At 44.1% G+C, this 21,514-nt stretch overlaps 1 protein-coding gene and 1 pseudogene across 2 annotated transcripts in view; both read right to left on the reverse strand.

Annotated features, from left to right (window-relative positions):
- Prrc1 (proline rich coiled-coil 1) overlaps positions 1-1,752 on the reverse strand; it is a 34,695-nt gene extending 32,943 nt beyond the window's left edge. The window contains exon 1 of one of the 2 annotated variants that reach the window (XM_085699842.2): positions 1,615-1,752. The gene's annotated coding sequence lies outside the window, so the exon portion shown is untranslated. Of the gene's footprint in view, positions 1-1,546 lie in introns of both variants that reach the window. The other variant, XM_085699843.2, reaches the window with a different exon arrangement.
- LOC125390262 (serine/threonine-protein phosphatase 4 regulatory subunit 1-like) lies at positions 1,088-21,382 on the reverse strand (annotated as a pseudogene).
- Positions 21,383-21,514: the final 132 nt, after the last annotated feature.

The following is a 21,514-nucleotide window of genomic DNA, read 5'->3' on the forward strand; positions in this document are numbered from 1 at the left end:
GCACTATCTCTCCCAAGAAGGGCATACCAAGATAAAGGGAGACAACAACTCACCACCAAACCTTCTTCCAGTCATGTGACCAACCTGCAGAAGATAAAACCAGCAGAACGACAGGGAGAAAGGAGGACACCGTGGCACTCAGAGGCCAGCATTTCGAGGTAGGAATGGATGATAGCACTAAATACTGCAGAGACGCCAGGAGGGATGCTGTGGACGATTCCCTGGGTTTGCTGAAACTACGGATGTTCTCAGAGCTTTTTCAAAAACTGGGAGACCAGGTGACGGCTAGGATCAAACTGAGGAGGAGTGGGAACAAACAAGAACGCGCCCACCAAAGTCTGGCTGTGAAGAGAGGAAGACTAAGGCATCCAAGAGGCTAATTCTAGACATATTCCCTACCTGGACAAAGTCAGATAACCTGAGAGAAAGGCTCCTCTACCAATTGCATCACTTTCTACCAATAGTCCTTCATCCCTTAATTTGTCACTCTTATTCTTCCGGCAGAAGCTATCTACATCTTGCCACAGTCAGGTCCTAGTTAAAGACGACCCCGATCTCTCAGCAACTGCATGGGCCAAAGAGTTCACCTGGGATACTGAGAGATGATCAATTTCTTTCAGCCCTTAAAAGCTTTACTGTTAGAGGAATGACTTGAATGCGATACTAAAATAAAACTTCGCAAATAAAGAAAACTTTAAAATAAAAAAAATAAAACTTAAATAAAGAAGAAGAAGCCTGGTATGATAAACAACACAGAAACATCAAAAGCCGACGGAGCTTTTGAGGAACAAAAGTAGTCCAAATGCATCAACGTCACGGGAAAAGAGATGGAAAGAGCTTAGAAGATCCGTCCTCAGGCTCTGATCAAATTGCTCTTCGAATCTGCTTGCACCTACTCAGGTCTGCTTTTAGAAAATAGACGATTACTGCTAGGATATAAGAGAGTGTGGACTTTTGATAGATTCAGAGCATTAGAAGCTATTCTTATTGATCTTATTGATGCCCCGGGTTTGCCTCGAATACCACCAGCCGGAGGTCAGCAGTCTGACACTCTGTGTGGAGCCCAAAAATAAACTTCCCTAAACACTCACTGATTCAAGCAGTGATCACACAACACTGGAGTGGCAAAAAGTGTCAGGATCGCGGACGAGTCAAAGCTGCCTCCCAAATAAACTACTGTGACAAGAACTCTTGGACGTGAGATCCTGCCATTTAGGAAGTAAGCAATCCTGCAAAGCTGGCTGAAGCGGGTCCGGGGTGATGGGCCCTGCAGGACGGCGCTGGACACTCGCGGGGATCCCTGGAGCAGACGCTGCATCCCACCGGGGCGGGTGGCCTGGGCAGTGTGGGCAGCCTGTGCCACGTCTGCAGGCCGGGCTGACCGGGCGAAGGTCCGCGGGTCTGGAAACCCGTGAACGCGGGGAAAGGTGCAGGCCCGGGAGCCGGGATCTGGGGCCGGAGCGACACGGGTGATGGACCCGGCTCGTCCGACGCCTGTCCCCGCCACCCGGAGCCCCCGCACTCCGCCGTCGGCTGGCCCGCCCACCTGGGACTTGCCCGCGGTCCGTCGCCGCCGCTCCGCGCCGCGCGGGTCACCGCCAGGCCCGCGCTCACCTGGCTCCGAGCGAGCGCCTATGCGGAAGTTGCACACGCGGATCGGGGTCGGGATCCGGGTGTCCGGAGCGGGGATCCGGCTCGGCTCAGTGAGGACGATAACAACCAGCGGAGCGCGCGTCCCGCGCCAAGATGGCCTCCGCGCCGCCCCGCTGCCACGTCGCCGCCACGCCCCGCCACGCCCCTCGGCCGGCCTACGCCGCGCCGCCGCACACCCACCCAGAACCGACGGGCTGCACGGCCGTCGGCGTCGTTCGGCTCCGCCTCCCGGCAAGACAGGGATCAAAGCTTCCACGTCGCAGAGGTTGCCCTCCCGGGAGAGGTACTGGGCACCAGTAGGATGGCAAGTTACGTGCCGATTTTCTTTTAGAGTAATACATATTATTTTATTTATTTAAAAAAAAAAAACTAGATCCGGGAGCCACTTCCTTAGTTTATAGGCACCTGAAACAATTCCCACGACGTATGCTAAAGAAACCAATGAATGAAAAAGTGTAAAAGAAAGAAAGAAAAAAAGAAGAAAAGGAAAAGAAAAGAAAGAATTTCACAGTCAGAAATCCTAATTTGGATCTAAAGACCCTTTGCTCTGTAGTATCCCCTTGTAAAACCTACCTATTCTTCTTTCCATTTACAAAATGGGAATAATATTTTCCAGCACTCATTCAGGTTGGTAACGAAGTCAAATAAAACAAGACGAGTGAAAGGGACTTTGAAGCTGCCTAGCGTTCAATATACGAAGAATTACAGCTTTTGTTTTAGTTGAAAATTTCCGTTCAGGGACTGAGTCATACATATGACGTCGATGCAGCCCTTGAACTCGGCAGCTTTAAATACTCTACAATACTTCACTGAAAACTAGTACCATTTATCTGTTCCCTGACTGTAGATTCGACGCCGCAGATACAGTGGGTTGTTCCCTTCCTTACCTTATCCATTCAGAATGTGTGTAGGTGACTGACTGGGTTACTCAGCTTTGTTTAGGGCGCTGCTCAAAGCAGATACCATCTCCATCCCTTTGGCTCACACCCTTAATAGTTATAAGGTGTGTTGATTTCTTCATTCATTTAGCAGAGATTAATTGATGGCTGCAGTGCGCTAGCGTTGGTAGGCTGCCATGAACAAGACAGGCAAGGTCTCAGTGCACAGCCTTTCCTTTGAGGAGGAGAAAAGTCCATGAGCTAGAAAATCAACAAGACAACACAAGAGTAACGTGACTTGGACCATAATTTAGACTCACCATTTCGGGGTGTGGGATGAAAAGGCTTTGTGTAAGAAACGAGATTTGAGCAGAAACATATCCCAAAGCAGGCTGTGGTTTTCTAGACAAAAAGAAAAGCATACAGGGAGTGGTGGGGGTGGGGGGGAGGGTGGAGGGATGGGGGAGGATGGGGGGGTGGGTACTTGGTCACAGAGGAAGCCAGAGACCAGTAAGAAATGGGGGCAGCGAGAGCAGGAAGTGAGGTCAAACACAGCAGGCAGGCCATGGCAAAGCCTATGGTGCGGGTCAAATCAGAATGCCTGGGTATTGGGAGGGAATATAAGTTTCCCCCGCTTCGTTAAATAAGCAAGGCTGCTGCATCCTTTTCACCGGACTCCCAGTGTCTGTGTCCATTGATGTTGTGTCTTTTCACCCCCTTCCCCAAGAGGCTGTTAGGGCCCAGCTGCAAGCCTGGAGATATCCTCTTGCTCCTCCTCCAAAGCATCAGAATTACTGCTGTGTCCCACTATACCTGGCCGGTTTTGTTTTTGCTTTTGTTTTTTGTTTTTTTTTTTCCCTCTGTAACTTTGATGCCTGTCCTAGAACTAGCTCTTGTAGACCAGGTTGGCCTCATACTCACAAAGATCCGCCTGCCTCTGCCTCCCGAGTGCTGGGATTAAAAGCATGCGCCACCACTGCCTGGAGGTTTTGTTTTGTTTATCATGGGTTTTAAAGATCAAACTATGTATTTGTGATTGCAAGGCAAGCATTTTACAGACTGAGTTATGCCCCAGCCTCACCAGTAGATTGTATTATTTTAGCTGTAAAGATGTGTGTTCTGCGCAGTTGAGCTATGCTGTGAAAGTGTCAATACCTGTCTGTTCCCCTGCACAAAGGGCCGTCACCATCACAGTTTCATTCTAATTGCCTCAAAAGACAAAATCAGTTTTCTTTATAGAAAGAATATTTATAAAAATTCCGTGTTAGCTGTGGCTATCAGAAAATAACCAAGAAAATCAACTTAAAGAGGAAAAGATTTATTTGGGCGCATGGTTTCAGAGAGGGCAATTCATGGCCACTTGACTCCCTTGTTCCTGGACCTGAGACGGGGTAAACAAAGATTCTCAACTCAGAATAGCAAAAAAGCAGTAGGGGAGTGGGGTGTGGTGGTAGGCTTTAATATCCCATTCAAAGGCATCTTGTCCTGCCCTGATTCCTCCAACAAGCCTCTCCTCTCTAACAACTTGTCCCACCTCCCAGTAACACCACAGGCTGAAAACCATACTCACCTTTAGCACACAACCATTGACAGACGTTTTGGATCCAAACCCTAAAAGACCCTTTGCTTTCCACATGGAAAAAAATGTAAAGACCAAGTCTCACCTTGCTTCCCAGACCTTTCTCTTGTGCTGTAGCCCGCTCTGTCTTCCCCATCTCAGGAAGCAGACCCAAGGACCTGTTCTACCCGAGCCTGAAGCCATGTGTCTGACCTACTCTGCGTCCCTTCACCCACAATGTGCATGTCCCTTTATGTCTTCTGCTAACAGGAAACTCTCAACTTTCAAGGTGCAGCTCAGAGTTTTCTTCCACCATTCCAACCTTTCACATTGTCTTATCATTGGGTCTACATGCCCGTAGTCCCTACTCATCTAGAGATTGTGTTTAGACTTCTAGTACATTCAATGCCACTGGAAGCTGTCCCGAGTACACACTAAAGTACAAATCTAACTCTAGTAAGGCTTTCTGCCCCTCTTTTGGATGCTGTCTCCTCCTGTCTCAGAGTAACTTTCTTTGAACACCCAGCTCCTCCTGATACGACAACAGAACTATTTGTTTGTTATCTTTTACACTATGAAAACAAGCTTCATGTGCATGTTTCTCCGTTTTTTCCCCACCATTGTATTCCCAAAGTTAGTCCACTGTAACACCAAGTCTTTGTTAAAGGAGTGAGCCTGAGCACCTCAGGGGTTAGGAAACTGCATCAGTCCTGCAGCTGCTGGTGCGGGGGGGGGGGGGCGGGGGGGAGCTCTTACCATTCTTTCCAAAGGCTCACAACTGTGATGAATCAAAACCATGATCTCAGAGATAGTTTAGCGCCTCATTTTCTTCATAGACATACAATTCTTGTCACTTAGAACCGGTTAAAGTTGGTCTCAGAACTGGGATCTGTGGTGGAAGTTAAGATTCCACACGTAATTTGCCCTCCTAGATGAGCAGCTTGTGCACAGGTTAAGTTTTAGATGCCACAGTTGCTGGAAATGTTTCAACATATTCCCAGAACCAATCTTTATTGAGCAAAGCTCTATGCTAGAGGCAAGGCCAGCAATAGCACAAAATAATTCCTTCCCCTTTTCTCCTGTCATTGTTTTTCTAAAAACTTTATTGGTTCTTTGAAAACTCCTTACAATGTGTTCTGATCATGGCCTCCTTCTCTCTTCAAGCTCTTCCCAGAGCCCTCTCTCCTCCCTCCCCACTCAGCTTTTTCTTCTGTTACCCCCACCAAGGCCAATGATTGGATGTATGGCCTTCTACCGGAGCATGGTCGACTCATCCAGGGTTATACTCTTAGAGAAGGCAAACCCTTCTCCTCCAGTTGCCAGTAGCTCCTCAGCTGGGGTAGAACTGTGCCCAGCTTCTCTCTCCACGCTGAGACCTGGTCTGGCTTAGGCTTGCACAGGGCTTCATGGAGTCACAGCTGCTGTGAGTTCATGCGGGCACCTGCCCTGCTGTGTCTGATAGTGGCACGGTTTCCCTGTTACTATCACTGTCTCTGACCCTTACACTCTTGTGACCCCTCTTCCACAGTGATTCCTGAGCTACGATAATGACTGACCAGGCAAGACAGGTCCATTGTGCAATAGAAACATGAATGCCATAGAAGCAACCAATCACTTTCTGATTGGACTGAGGTCTGCTTCACAAGATGAAGCTCATACCTGGCACCATCACCAGAGGTCACAGACTGTGGTAGAGAACCTACAACTATTGTTGTTAGGAAAGAATTTAGTACTATTATTATTCTAAGTAGACATTATATTAAATTCAACTCCTAGTGACTTACACCTATACCTGTAGATTACGGAGTCTCCCAGCCCTTATCAGAGGAGCTTTGTTTGCAGTAGATGATTGTCAACACAGCCTGCTATCACTGGCTAAGGGCCTTGCCCTGATTCTTATTTGTTTAATTGTTTTATAATCTCATATCAAGCTGCTGCAAGTCCTCTTTCTCTTCCTCAGTACTTTGGACACTGCGTTTTAACCCTTAATCTTTTTATGGAAGCAGCCTCTGTGCTCACTATGAAGAATTTCCTGTTTTCACCAGGGCCACTTGTTTGTTCCTGGCTGCTCAGCCCCAAAATAACCACACAGAAACTGTATTAATTAAATCACTGCTTGGCCCATTAGCTCTATCTTCTTATGGTTAACTCTTACACCTTAATTTAACCTATTTCTATTAATCTGTGTATCACCATGAGGCTGTGGCTTACGGGGTAAAGTTCCGGGCGTCTATCTCCAGCCGTGTTACATGGCTACTCTAGACTCCGCCCTTCTCTCTCCCGGCATTCACTTCAGTTTTCCCTGCCTAGCTCTACTCTATCTTATCAGGCAAAGCCAGTTTCTTTATTAACCAATGGTATTCACAGCATACAGAGGGAAATCCCACATCAGGCCTCTTCCCTTACTACCTACAGAGATCCAGCTGCTGCATTGTCAATATGCCTTATTCAATTACAACAATAACTTTTATAAAGTTATTATAAAGTGAAATATAAGCCTTTTTATTCATTTTTAACATTTTTTATTGCTCACAATTTTGTGTACGTGGGGTCTGCTCTTCTTTAGAACCTCACTTCCTCATTGCCCTTTCTAAAGTCCTTGTCATTGTCTCTACCCAGCAAACACTTTGGTTCTATCAAGAATGTCTAACTAGAGCTGATGAGTGTGTGAATTGTGTACATACTGCAACAGAGCACACTCACTTTGCCTCCCTATATTACAGTCTCGGTTAAGGTTTCTATTGCTGTGAAGAGACAGTGTGACCATGGCAATTCTTTTAAGAATAACATCTAATTGGGGTGGTTCACTTACAATTTCAGAGATTCAGTCCATTATCATCATGACGGGGAGTATAGTGGCATGTGGGTAGATATGGTGCTGGAGTAGTAGCTGAGATCCTCCATCTTTCAGGCAACAGGAAGTTGACTGAGACACTGGGTAGTATCCTGAGCATAGGAAACCTCAAAGCTTGCCCCCACAGTGAAACCCTTACTCTAACAAGGCCATACACACTCCATCAAAGTCACACCTCCTAATAGTACCACTCCCTGTGATACATTCAAACTGCCACAATGACATTGGAAATTTATAATAGCCAGAATTATTTTTGCCTAAATTTATTTAATATTTACTATGATATTTTGTACTTTATTTAATATTAATTTAATTTTAATAAATTTAATATTAATTAAAATTAATTTAATATTAAGTAAATTTATTAAATATTACTATGGTATTAAATAAATATTTAATACTATGATATTTTTACTACTAAAAATGACTCCAAGAAATGGACCTCGCACTCCAGTTTTGTTTCTTATTAACTGAGTGGTCTACAAGCAGGTTAAGTTCAAGCCTCATAGTTGAGGAAGGACATGAGCGTGTTCTCTTTGGGCATAGTCCTCACTCATGAGCAAATCATCAATGGGTGACCAAATGGATCAATAACAGTTTGATAACTCACTCTAGCCCCTCTTTAAACACTGGCTCTGGAGGATAGAGCTATGTTTCAGCACAGAATCATTGCGAGAACTATCAGCCTCACGGGTGTGTGGTCTGTCCAGTGATGCAGTCCCACTACAGAAAGACCTGACACTTGGCAAAATACACTCTGTTTTCTTTAGCCTTATTGAGAGTCTCTATTTTAAACAAGAAACCTCTCACATTTTCATTTTGTTCTGGGTCCAAGAAATTACATACCAATTTCAGAAAATCCTATAAAAGTCAGTTCTTCCCTGACTTATATATCTTCTTATACAGCATTATACCTTTATAATTGTATGAATATAATTTGTACAGTGTAATATTATGTGAATACTATATTAAATAATGTATGCATGTATGTATACACATAAAGAGCTTCACTGATAAAGAGACCCATATTCTTCTACTCAATAGAATATCGATTCCCAATTAACCTTTATCAATTCCTGAATGCCTTTACTCACCCTTGTTATATAACTATTTCTCACAAATATTGAAACTTCCCCTCTGTAGGAGGGAGGAAAGTATCTAAACCTTGCCAGGTGTAGGAAGCAAATAAAACTTAGAAGGCTCAGGGAGTTCCTGAAAGTTATAAGATTCATACGCCCCTCACCAAGGTTATATAAGCCCTAAAAACTGCTGGGGAGATGAGATACTGAGTGTTGGGTCTGTCTGGGTCTTTTTTTTTTTTCAGGGAACTCTAGGGATGCAACTTTTATGGATTGTTGTTACCCATGATGAGGTGGGATTTTAGGTGATACATCTGGCTTTGAATTACAGTGCTCCTATAAGTAACTTTTACCTGTATTCCTGTAAGTAGCCCTATGACATTTACTGGCTCACTAAGATGGCCATAGATAGAAGTAGTTTCTTTTTATCTATACTGTGTCCTATGTGGGGTGAATAGGCATTTGTCCTTGTCTCCCCACGAAACAGTCTTTGTACTGTTTTGGTTCTACTTTGATATATTCGTTTTATACATTGCGTGAGGATCTCTAGAGTAAGTTCTCAAAAGTGGATTCGCTTGATTAAATCATATATGGGCTTGGCATTTTAATAAATGCTACCGATGGGTCTTCGTGGAAGATCTGTGAGGTCAACCCCTTGTGAGTGACACATAGGAGTCAGCCTCCTTATGTCTCCAGCAGCATTAGTTTGCCATCAGACATTTGAATCTGTTGGTTTGTACACAGAGATGCCTCCTTGTATTTATCTCATGAAGAGTGAGGCTCAGTATTTTCTGGGTTAAAAATTATTTACCTTTGTCTTAGTTACTTCTTATTGCTTGTGAGGAGGCACCATGATGAAGGCAACTTATGAAAGATGGGTTTATCTGGGGCTTACAGTTTCAGAGGGTGAGTCCATGACCATCATGCTGAAGAGTATGGCAGCAGGCATGGGAGTGTTTTCATGACCCACAAGCAAGAATAAGGGAAAGACAGCGATACAGACACACACACACACACACACACAGAGAGAGAGAGAGAGAGAGAGAGAGAGAGAGAGAGCGTTAATTGGGAATTACTTGGACTTTTTAAACCGCAAAGCCCACTACTAGTGACGCACTTCCTCCAACAAGGCCACACCACCCTAACCCTTCTCAAACAGTTCTACCAACTTGGAACCAAACATTCAAATATGTGAGCCAATGCGGGCCATTCTCCTTCAAATCACAATACCTTTCTTATGACCTCTGTTATAATACTGCTTTTAAAATTAACTGTGTGAAATCATTACATGATAAAAGAAAAAAAACATACTTTTATATAAAATACATTTATATTTTTCTGTTTTTGTAGTTTTTATTTTGATGTTGTGGAATTATGCTGTGGGTTTGTACATAATGCTTCCATGTACTTCCATATAGAAATTGTCTTTATCTTTCTGTAGTTAAAATATTAGATATTCACAATCAGTCTGTCTTTTTAAAAACTAAGTTCAGATAACATTTTCTAGGGATTCAACTATGTAAACAGATTGTATTAGAGAGAATAGACATGCTTATAATTCTGTTTAAGACCCTTTGTATTACCAGGAACACTGTTTAGCTTCTGAAAAAAATATACATCTTAGTTTCTTTTTAAATATTTTCTTAGGTATTTTATTTTTCTTACCATTGTTAACAAAACTTTTTCTTCTATTGTTGGTATGATATTTTGTCATATTAATTATATAACCTTGTCTCCTGAACTGCCTTATTTTCAATAAGTAGTGACTTGCTTGCTAACATGTACTAGTGTGAAATTTTCAATTAGTGATTTATTTGTGGCCTAAAATATTAGTTGTTAAGTCCAGGCTTAAAAAACCATGACTTTTTATTTTATTTGCATGTAGTGTGGGTGAGAAGGTGGATACAAATACCAGTGGAGGCCAGTAGAAGGCATTGGATGAGCCTAGAGCTGAGATTACAGACTGCTGTGAGCCACTGACATGAATGCTGAGACACAAATTATGGCCCTCTATAAGGGCAGGAGGTGATCTTAACCACAGAGTCATCTCTCCAGCCCCTAAATCCAGTTGTGAGTATGTAAAAAGAATGCTAATAGATGAAATTTAATTTCTTGAAAATCAATTAGACCCACCCTATTATTTGTATTAGTTACCCACTAATAGGCATTTTTATTTGCTCATATGCTAGGAACAGAGACAGTGGCATTAAAATCTCCTCTATCTAGTGTTTCCACTTCCTGGAATATTTCCTCCAGTTTTTAAAAGTATGTTGATGCAAGTTTAGTTGTTCATAGATTTCCATAATAAGACAACCATCTGGGTAAATTTCAGCCTTCAGCATGTTTTCATGTTTGCCTGATAGCCATGTTCATGTCTTGACTTGAGAGTATTATATCTGAGATATTTATTTTTAATTTGAAGGTATATTTATGTTTTGTTTTTGTTTCATGATACAGTAGAAACTTCAAAATAGGAGCTTACCTGCTGACCTTTCTAAAACTGTACTTGTTTGTCATCCAGCCTATTTACTATTATAATGTGTTCTTGAAATTTCTTTGTAAGAGATTTTTAAATTAAAATATAATTACAGCACTTCCTCCCTTTTCTTTCTTTACGTGAACCCCTTCCGTGTCCCTTCCTTCAATACCTCCTATATGTCCTGTCAATTTCTGTGCCTTCTCAACCTGATGACCTCTTTCTCTCTGACTATTATTATTAGAGATATATTATGTATAGAGAGATACATAAATGAATTAAAAATAACCTGCTGAGTTTGTGTTTGTTGTTAATATGTGTATAATTTCAGGGCTGACCACTCTGCATTTATGACAAATTAGGGGCTCATTCCTTCGAGAGCCTAATTCTCCTTCTCTCAGAAGTCATTAGTTGCCTGTAGTTGTTTGTCTAGTGGTTGGATCTCATGAGATTTTTTCCTTCCTCATTAGCATATTTATTGATATTATTGTTTAAATCTTTCTTACGTAGCCATTTCTAGAAGACACAATTTTATAGATTTCCTGGTCCTCCGGCTCTTACAGTCTTCTTGCCCCTTCTTCTGCCTAAGCCTTAGGTGCAAGAGTTGCATTGTATATGTATCTGTTGGAGCTGGGCTCTCCACCATTCAATCTGTTGATCTCTATTCTTTCCAATTGTGGTTAAAACAGGGAAGGGGGCGCTAAGTGGGAAGGGGATGAAGGTTGAAGCCGCAGGGCGATTGGTAATGAAAAGTCCCCAGACTATCTTAATACAAAATATACAGCTTTAATAAACAGAAGTAAGACTTACACCAGCTTACACCAGAATCCAAACGACCCGTCTGGACGCAGGAGCCAGGCGAGAGAGCTAGTGAGAGCGCGCGACACGCCCCACAAACAGAAAGTGATTGGCTGAACTTCCCTATCAGAAGGTCAATATAGAAGGAGAAGGAAGGAGGAGGGACAAATAACATCGAGGTTGTTTGTCAAAACCTAAGGGATCATATTATCTATATTTACCTAAAATTATGTGTCATTATACATATACAGTGTGTGTGTGTGTGTGTGTGTGTGTGTGAGAGAGAGAGAGAGAGAGAGAGAGAGAGAGAGAGAGAGAGAGCATACATGAGAAATCTCTGCATTTGTGTGTGTGTGTGTGATACCAGACATGAGAAATCTACATCTATTGGTCACGGTAGTCCAAGTGACTCCCCAAACAATATAGGCTATTGATGTTGCTCTTGTCTGCTTCCAAGGTTGAAAATAAGTTCCAATTGCTGAAGACACCACCCACTTAAGACAGAGGACGCATATGATTTGAGCTGAACCTAATCTGAAAGTCACGTTACTAAACCAGCTCAATACCTAAGTGCATTCTAAATACTTATCTTTATACTTACGGATAAGGATAGTTCTCACCCTTCAACAAAAGAAATTTCTTTTTACAACTGACAGAGGAAGGTAAAAGTGCATTTAGCTTTGTTTAAAGAAAGACCTCCTCAACTATTGACCAAAGTGGCCGAGACATCTCGCCTTCCCACTGGCTTTGTCCAAAGACCTCTATTCTTCTCCATCCTCATCAGCATCTGGGGTTTCGCTATTGTGGGCTTGACTAACACATTGTTGTTTTAATTTTCAAATCTCTAATAACATTTGGTGTTGGACATCAAATTAACTCCTATATACAACATAGGCATTACAAAATATCTTTTATTTCATCCTTGATCATCTCGCACATGTAAACAATACATCTGGAGCATATCTACTTTCAAATTTCCCGTCTGACCTCCCAATATGTCTTCTATCCTCACCATTTTTTAAATTTCTTGTAACCCACTGAGTCCTATTGGTTCTGTCTATTGGTATGTTGACTGGTCTTGTTGGCTGGATCTTGTATAGTTCTTATACAGGTAACCAATAGCGGCAGTGAGTTCATGTATGCAGTGGACAGGGTGTGAGAAGGCACAGCACTACATAACACTTCTTCCCACCCTCTATCTCTTCTATTCTTTCCATCTCATCTTCTTGATGTTTCCTGAGCCTGGGCAGGGACAGAGGATGTATTGATACAGAGTTCACTTTGACTTCAATAACGGTTGGAGGATACGTTATAACCAATAAGATTAGAGGTGGGGTGGCATGTTTCAAATGCCTTTAATCTTAGAACTGGGGAGGCAGGGAGATCTCTGTGAACCCCAGGCAAGCCAGAGATACACAGTGAGACCCAGTCTCAGAAGGAAAGAGAAAGAAAGAGGGAGGGAGGGAGAGAGGAGTAAAGTAAGACGGCTAAAGATAAGGAATATCAAACTAGATTTGAAAAGAAAACAAAATCAAAATGAGGCTGTAACGAGGGAGTTAGGAGGGGAAAGTTGAGATAGTGTTAGGATCCACAGATTCTAGTGTTAAAGCTATGGAAAATTATATTTAAGAAGTAAAAAAGAAGAGGGGATAATGTGAAATGAAGATGTAGGAAGTGAATGAGTGTAAGTGGATGAGATGTGGCTTAACAGTCTAGAAGAGAATGCTTTAAGGTCTATTGCACAGCAATCTAGACCCTAACAGACCAGCATGCAAACAAAAGCAAAACCACCCTGAGCGTCACAGCAGGAGTAGAGACTGTTAATAGATGTGAGTGTTAAAAAGAATACTTAGGGACTTTTGTGGTGCATTGAAAGTGATGCTCTCCGATCCCTCTGGCTCTAATAGGGCTCCATGTCTTTCCATGTGTTGTCTCTTATTGTCTAAGATAGGAGACTTGTGGGCACAGGATTGCACCCAGTGTTCCTTCTGTCACCTGTAAGTACCCAGGAAACAAGGAGTGATGGCCCCCTCCCATTTGTAATATTATTAGCTGTTATCTTTCATTCTTAGTATCTTAAGCAGTTATTTAATCACTTCATTGATATTTTCAAAAACTATTGTCTAGATTTATTGATTTTTCTTTATTGATATTTTAAATTTCACTGGCTTCTGGTTTTCAGTATTTCTCTTTCTACTTTAAGTTAATTTGCTCTTCTTTTTCTATTTTCTTAAAATAGAAAGTTAGGCTATTGATTTTTGGAGCATCCTTCCCATATACATATACAAAGCTATAAATTTCTCCTAAATCAAAGCCTTTGCCAATGCCCATGTTTTGACAAGTTTTATTTCCCAATTACTTTCATTTCGTTAAGATATTTTATATCCCTTGGACTTCTATGGTCTTTCCATTACTTAGGAGTGCGCTATTTCATGACCTACATTAAGAAATTTTTTTGGTACTTTTTCGCTATTGGTGTCCAGCTCAATCCCATTATGGTATAAGATTGTACTTTTAAAAGATATTTATATTTATTTATGTGTCTGTGTGTAAGAGAGAGTGTGTGTGTGCTGTCTGTGAACATGTAGAGGCCAAAGAGGACATCAGATCTCCTAGACACAAGCAGTTGTGAACGCCCCCCCCCCCCACGTGAGTACTGAGAATTGGACAAGTGCTCTTAACTGCTGAGCCAGACATCTCTCTAGTCCCAACAGTTCGCTTCTTAAGATTTCCTTTTCTGAAAGTTTGCTGAGGCGCTGTGTATGGCCCACAGTATGCTTTATTTTGGCAACTGTTCTATATTCTGCTCGTTGAAACATTCTTTAAATGTCAATTAGATTCCGTTGACTGATGATGCTTCTTCAGTTCAACTGTGTCGTTAATGATTTTCACTCTTCTCGATCTGCCAATTACTGAAAGAGGAACACTGAACTCTCTCATTAGAATGATGGGTTCATTTATTTCTCTCTGAAGTACTATTTGATTCAGGCTCATGTGCTTTGATGATGGGCTGTTGGCTTATACACATTAGGGGCTGCTGTATCATTTTGCACATACAATTCCTTGACCATTTTGTAATACCCCACTTTTCTCTGATAACTTACTTAGGTCTGAATTCTTCTTTGTATGACATTAATACAGCTACTCCCAATACCTTATGATTTATGTTAGCATGCTGTATATTTCTTCATCCTGTTACAGGCGTACCTTAAAGATATCGGAGGTTCATTTGCAGAACACTGCAATAAATTAAATGCCACAACAGGGCAAACAATATGAATTTCTCTGTTTCCCATCACATACAAAAGTGATGCATACAACACGCAACAGAATTATATTCAAAATAATGGACAAGCACAATGATGTTTGCTTTGTTAGTTGATTCTCCCTTTTATAACAGATGTCTCTGTACTCCATGCTTCTTAATATCACTTTACCCAGAGTAGAATGTCTATAAAACTGGGGCCCATCCTCTCACCCCTACCGCTCCTTTATCAACTAAGCTTAAGCAATTGTCTACGTCCTTTGCTGTCGTTTGAATAGTGCTCACAGCATCTCCCCGAGGAGCACATTTCCAGTGTCTACTTTCTTTGCTCATCAGTGACACTCATCTCTTCATTCGCTAAACGTTTCTCCTGAGCTTCAGCAACTGAGTTCTATCTTCAGGTGCGTGGACCATGACAGTTCTAACAGCACCGTGAAGACTGCCCAGTCCAGAGGCACCTGCGAAGCACAGGAAGAAAGAGTGACATCTCAGAGATGGCCGTGATCAAGTTAAAATGCCCTTACACAGATTACCGATGATAAGAAATTTCCTTCAGGTCACAGCCAACATGAAAAAATTAGTCAAGAGAGATTCTGAAAATATTGTGTAATTGTGTGCAACCATGTACTGTATTAGGAGTCAACATCAGAATCTATTTTATTGTTAACATCGAGCCCGTAGGAGAAATTAAAAGTAAAACGAAACCTCTTTGGCCATTTATTTACACACCAAGAACTATTTACGCAGGGTGCTGGGATGGGCAGCTACAGCAAAGGGAAGGAATGCTTAGGCTCATATTGAAGGTCTTTCCCACCCAATGTGCATCAGCCTTCTAGCCATAAAAATGTCATGTATCAGTCGTTGGATAAAACCAGGAGGAAGCAAGGCAGGTCTCTGGGAATCTCATTCTTTCCAAAGGGAAATGCTCTGCCAGTTCAGGCTTCCTTCAGTCAGGAAGAGGAAGTAAAGAGTTAAGGCTCTGGTGACAATGACAATACTCTGAAAAATGGCTTTCTCTTATGCCAAGATAAAGTAATAGTGGTTACTGGACTTTCGCCTGACTCTTCAAACCCTTGAACCTGGGGTATCAACTAATGCCTGCAACTAAGCCAGCAGGAGGAAGGAACCCCCACACCTGTCCCAGACTGGTTCAGGGCAGTTGAACCATGCTCTTGTGGAAGCAGGAAGGACACCATGGTTCATGGTTTCTAGGAGGTTAAGGAAGTTGGACTCATTGCATCTTCAGAGGCTTTAGTGCTGGAAGAGTGCACTATCAATCCATCTGGATGGTCTGCATCAGGACCTCCTGATGACGGCAAAGGCTAAGAATTAGCCTATCTCTAGCAGCCTCTGTCATAGTGGTTTTGTGAGGAGCGTTCTGACATTTGCCATCGTTTGCCAGATTAAGCAAATGCGGTGTCAGGTGCACAACACACTGGTCCACGGAGCAGCAGCATCTTCAGTGACAGTGACAGTCCGGGAGGAAAGAAACGAGCGCTGCGGCTCTGTCAGGCCAATGCCCAAATGATCATACAGAGAACGGAACCTGAGCAACAGCTTAAGAGGCATAGGATTGTGTACATTTAAACCAGATTTTCAGGTATGTGGAAACTCAGACAAAAATAATACCCAAACCAAACCAAAAAACACTTATATATTGTATATGTTACTTAAAGTACCACGTGAAGCTTCGGTATATCGGGTAGACATATATAATGCTCCAATCAAGGTAAATAGGTTTATGTCTACTCAAAATGTTTGTAGGTTTTTGTTTATTTGTTTTTATAGTTTGGCAGTGGTGGTAAAAGAGCAGCCGTGATCGTCTTTGTGTTATGTAGGGCTTAGTTTACTAGTTGACGACTTCTCCCCATTCTGTTTAGGTCATTTAAGCTAACTAGAACTGGTCCTGAACTCATACTCCTCCCCTTACGTGCCGAGATTACAGATGTGTACCACCGTGCTTGGCTTCCAGAGCAGTTTTAAACTTCTCTGCAGAAGCCCAAGACAGCCAATCTAGTCATTTCCAACCTGTATCCTGGTGCGCACCGTGGTGTCTGCATATGGCGTGTGCTTGGCGTGGCACACGCAGGTGTGTGCAGATGGCTGGAGTGTGCCAGCTGGAGGACATGCTCAGCTGGCTGAGATGGTGAGCCAGACAGATGTCTAACCTCGAGGAGCACGTGATCTCATGAACAGATGAATAGCTACTTCCGTTCCTCCCAACAAGAGGCTTTGAGCAGATGGAATTACAAGACCATGCGTAGGTGAGCCCAGACCTTTCTCACCTGGAAGACAAAGACAAAGACTTGCAGATCAGACTATTTCAAACACTTGCCAACATTTTCTACCAGCTCATTGACGAGATCTGCTCTGAAGATTAGGGGTGTCATCATGCAGAGCTTCCTGGACACTTTGTCGTCCTACTTGTAGGAAATCCAATGAACAGAAGAAACTTTGCACACAGGTTCAGAACAGTGAGATGCAAATAAAGATAAACGCCTTTGGAACTATACAATTCCCAAAGTAAAATATTTCAATATTTAGCTAGTTCCACACAAAAGCACCAAGCTCTACCATCATCTGTCACTCAAACCTCCTGAAGTTAACACAGATACTCTCTCCTTTTGTCAATATGAAGGCACTTCAGAAAAGTGCACATGGGTTTAAGAATACCTAGCCTAATGTCACTGAGGTCTTTAAAAAGAAACATTAAAAACTGGAACCAAGCCTGCAGCTGTCAACTGGTCTCAAAGGATAACCGAAAGCTTGTAGATGGAGAATGTTAAAGTTCTTGGCACTCACCACTGCATGTCTGATGCCAGAGAATCACAAACCTCTCTTAAGCAGTGCCAGTTCTGCCTGCTGAATGTCAGGGCCACACCTGGCAGGCTTTATGCAAAGGGCTTGGTGATCTCCGTGTGAACTGTACTCCAAAGGGATCAGTCATCGGCAAATACTGATCTAATGAAGCTTTTGCTATGAAATCTTGTACTTTACAGCTCCTGTCCTCATTGGGGTTACAGCAAATTGAGGTGCTTCATGGACATAGGAGTGGCATCCAACTTCTCAACAGCAACACTGACTAAAGGCATGGAGTCATCCTGGTCTGTTAAAATCTGGTTTCCTTGGTTTGCTACAGCCTGGTAGTTCATTTATACCCAGCTCATCTAGCCCCTCACGCCACTGTTCTACACCTCCAGCCTCTTCATGAGCATTTCGGCTGGAAGTCTGCATTTCAGCTGAGAGTGCCTCCCATCTGTTCTTTAACATCTGGCTCACCCATGTGGGACTCTAGGTTCTCTGCCATCTCTTCAAGTTCCTTCCAGGTGGCCATGGTGATATGAACAGAGCCCCACATGGGGACTCCAGGTGTTTCCCCCACTCTCTCTGTGAAGAGTGTCTCCTCGAAGTCCTGTTTGAGTTCTATGTCAATATCTATTTCAGGTAGACAAGTCCCTTCAGAAGTGGAAGGGGTTGAAAAATTCCTGGTTTAAGAGAGCCAAATCTGGGGAGCCGGTGCCAACCTCCATTTTGATCTTTAAATCGTTCTTATTACTGGCTGTTTCCTGATGAAAACAAAGTACAGAGAGTCAGGGGCTGTCTATTGGAACATCTGCATCCCACAGAGAGTCAGGGGCTGTCTATTGGAACATCTGCATCCCACAGAGAGTCAGGGGCTGTCTATTGGAACACCTGCATCCCACAGAGAATAAGGGGCTGTCTACTGGGACATCTGCATCCCACAGAGAGTCAGGGGCTGTCTATTGGAACATCTGCATCCCACAGAGAGTCAGGGGCTGTCTATTGGAACATCTGCATCCCACAGAGAGTAAGGGGCTGTCCATTGGAACATCTGCATCCCACAGAGAGTCAGGGGCTGTCTATTGGGACATCTGCATCCCACAGAGAGTCAGGGGCTGTCTACTGGGACATCTGCATCCCACAGAGAGTCAGGGGCTGTCTATTGGGACATCTGCATCCCACAGAGAGTCAGGGGCTGTCTATTGGGACATCTGCATCCCACAGAGAGTCAGGGGCTGTCCATTGGGACATCTGCATCCCACAGAGAGTCAGGGGCTGTCCATTGGAACATCTGCATCCCACAGAGAGTCAGGGGCTGTCTATTGGGACATCTGCATCCCACAGAGAGTAAGGGGCTTTCTATTGGGACATCTGCATCCCACAGAGAGTCAGGGGCTGTCTACTGGGACATCTGCATCTCACAGAGAGTCAGGGGCTGTCTATTGGAACATCGGCATCCCACAGAGAGTCAGGGGCTGTCTATTGGGACATCTGCATCCCACTGAGAGTAAGGGGCTGTCTATTGGGACATCTGCATCCCACAGAGAGTCAGGGGCTGTCTATTGGGACATCTGCATCCCACAGAGAGTCAGGGGCTGTCTATTGGGACATCTGCATCCCACAGAGAGTCAGGGGCTGTCTATTGGGACATCTGCATCCCACAGAGAGTCAGGGGCTGTCTATTGGGACATCTGCATCCCACAGAGAGTCAGGGGCTGTGTACTGGGACATCTGCATCCCACAGAGAGTCAGGGGCTGTCTACTGGGACATCTGCATCCCACAGAGAGTCAGGGGCTGTCTACATCTGCATCCCACAGAGAGTCAGGGGCTGTCCATTGGAACATCTGCATCCCACAGAGAGTCAGGGGCTGTCTATTGGAACATCTGCATCCCACAGAGAGTCAGGGGCTGTCTATTGGAACATCTGCATCCCACAGAGAGTCAGGGGCTGTCCATTGGAACATCTGCATCCCACAGAGAGTCAGGGGCTGTCTATTGGAACATCTGCATCCCACAGAGAGTCAGGGGCTGTCCATTGGAACATCTGCATCCCACAGAGAGTCAGGGGCTGTCTACTGGAACATCTGCATCCCACAGAGAGTCAGGGGCTGTCTACTGGGACATCTGCATCCCACAGAGAGTCAGGGGCTGTCTATTGGAACATCTGCATCCCACAGAGAGTCAGGGGCTGTCTATTGGAACATCTGCATCCCACAGAGAGTAAGGGGCTGTCTACTGGAACATCTGCATCCCACAGAGAGTCAGGGGCTGTCTATTGGGACATCTGCATCCCACAGAGAGTCAGGGGCTGTCTATTGGAACATCTGCATCCCACAGAGAGTCAGGGGCTGTCTATTGGAACATCTGCATCCCACAGAGAGTCAGGGGCTGTCTATTGGGACATCTGCATCCCACAGAGAGTCAGGGGCTGTCTATTGGAACATCTGCATCCCACAGAGAGTCAGGGGCTGTCTATTGGGACATCTGCATCCCACAGAGAGTAAGGGGCTGTCTATTGGGACATCTGCATCCCACAGAGAGTCAGGGGCTGTCTACTGGGACATCTGCATCCCACAGAGAGTCAGGGGCTTTCTATTGGAACATCTGCATCCCACAGAGAGTCAGGGGCTGTCTATTGGGACATATGCATCCCACAGAGAGTCAGGGGCTGTCTATTGGAACATCTGCATCCCACAGAGAGTCAGGGGCTGTCTATTGGGACATCTGCATCCCACAGAGAGTCAGGGGCTGTCTATTGGGACATCTGCATCCCACAGAGAGTCAGGGGCTGTCCATTGGAACATCTGCATCCCACAGAGAGTCAGGGGCTGTCTATTGGAACATCTGCATCCCACAGAGAGTAAGGGGCTGTCCATTGGAACATCTGCATCCCACAGAGAGTCAGGGGCTGTCTATTGGGACATCTGCATCCCACAGAGAGTCAGGGGCTGTCTACTGGGACATCTGCATCCCACAGAGAGTCAGGGGCTGTCTATTGGGACATCTGCATCCCACAGAGAGTCAGGGGCTGTCTATTGGAACATCTGCATCCCACAGAGAGTCAGGGGCTGTCTATTGGGACATCTGCATCCCACAGAGAGTCAGGGGCTGTCCATTGGAACATCTGCATCCCACAGAGAGTCAGGGGCTGTCTATTGGGACATCTGCATCCCACAGAGAGTAAGGGGCTTTCTATTGGGACATCTGCATCCCACAGAGAGTCAGGGGCTGTCTACTGGGACATCTGCATCTCACAGAGAGTCAGGGGCTGTCTATTGGAACATCGGCATCCCACAGAGAGTCAGGGGCTGTCTATTGGGACATCTGCATCCCACTGAGAGTAAGGGGCTGTCTATTGGGACATCTGCATCCCACAGAGAGTCAGGGGCTGTCTATTGGGACATCTGCATTCCCGAAAAGAGTTCCTACATGTCGCTGGGCGGTGGCACACACCTTTAATCCCAGCACTCGGGAGGCAGAGGCAGGCAGATCTCTGTGAGTTCGAGGCCAGTCTGGTCTACAAGAGCTAGCTCCAGGGCAGGCTCCAAAGCTACAGAGAAACCCTGTCTCGAAAAGTCAAAAAAAAAAAAGAAAAAGAAAAAGAAAAAGGAAAAAGGAAAAAGAAAAAAAGAGTTCCTAGATGTCATAGAAGCAGTTTTTGAGTATGCTTTCTAGTCTAGCGCCAGGACACTAAGTTCTGAAGGAGCATCCTATGCTCTTCTACAACATCTGATATTTGATGCTATTTTTGTCTTAGCTGATCAATCTCATGATCAAGATATTGATCATGACCAATCTCATGATCGTGACCTTCAATAAAAGGAAAAAATGTAAAGTCCCCAGAGGGGGTGGGGAGTCTGCTTGGCCAAGCCAGCCTGAAGGATCACCAATAAAGTTAATAAACAGCAGTCTTAATTACTTTTCTGTTGCTGTGATAAGACACCATGGTCAAGGCAATGAATATAAGGAAGAGTTTAACTGGGATGTAAGTTTCAGAGGGTGAGTCCATGACCGTCATGGTAGGGTGCATGGCAGCAAGCAGACAGGAAGGCAGGCACTGGAGCTGGAGCTGAGAAAGTTCATGTGATCCACAAACAAGAGTAGAGAGGGAGGGAGAGAGAAAGAGAGAGAGAGAGAGAGAGAGAGAGAG

This window comes from Myodes glareolus, chromosome 13, assembly GCF_982192425.1.
Source record: "Myodes glareolus chromosome 13, mMyoGla1.1, whole genome shotgun sequence".
NCBI classification, from domain to species: Eukaryota; Metazoa; Chordata; class Mammalia; order Rodentia; family Cricetidae; genus Myodes; species Myodes glareolus.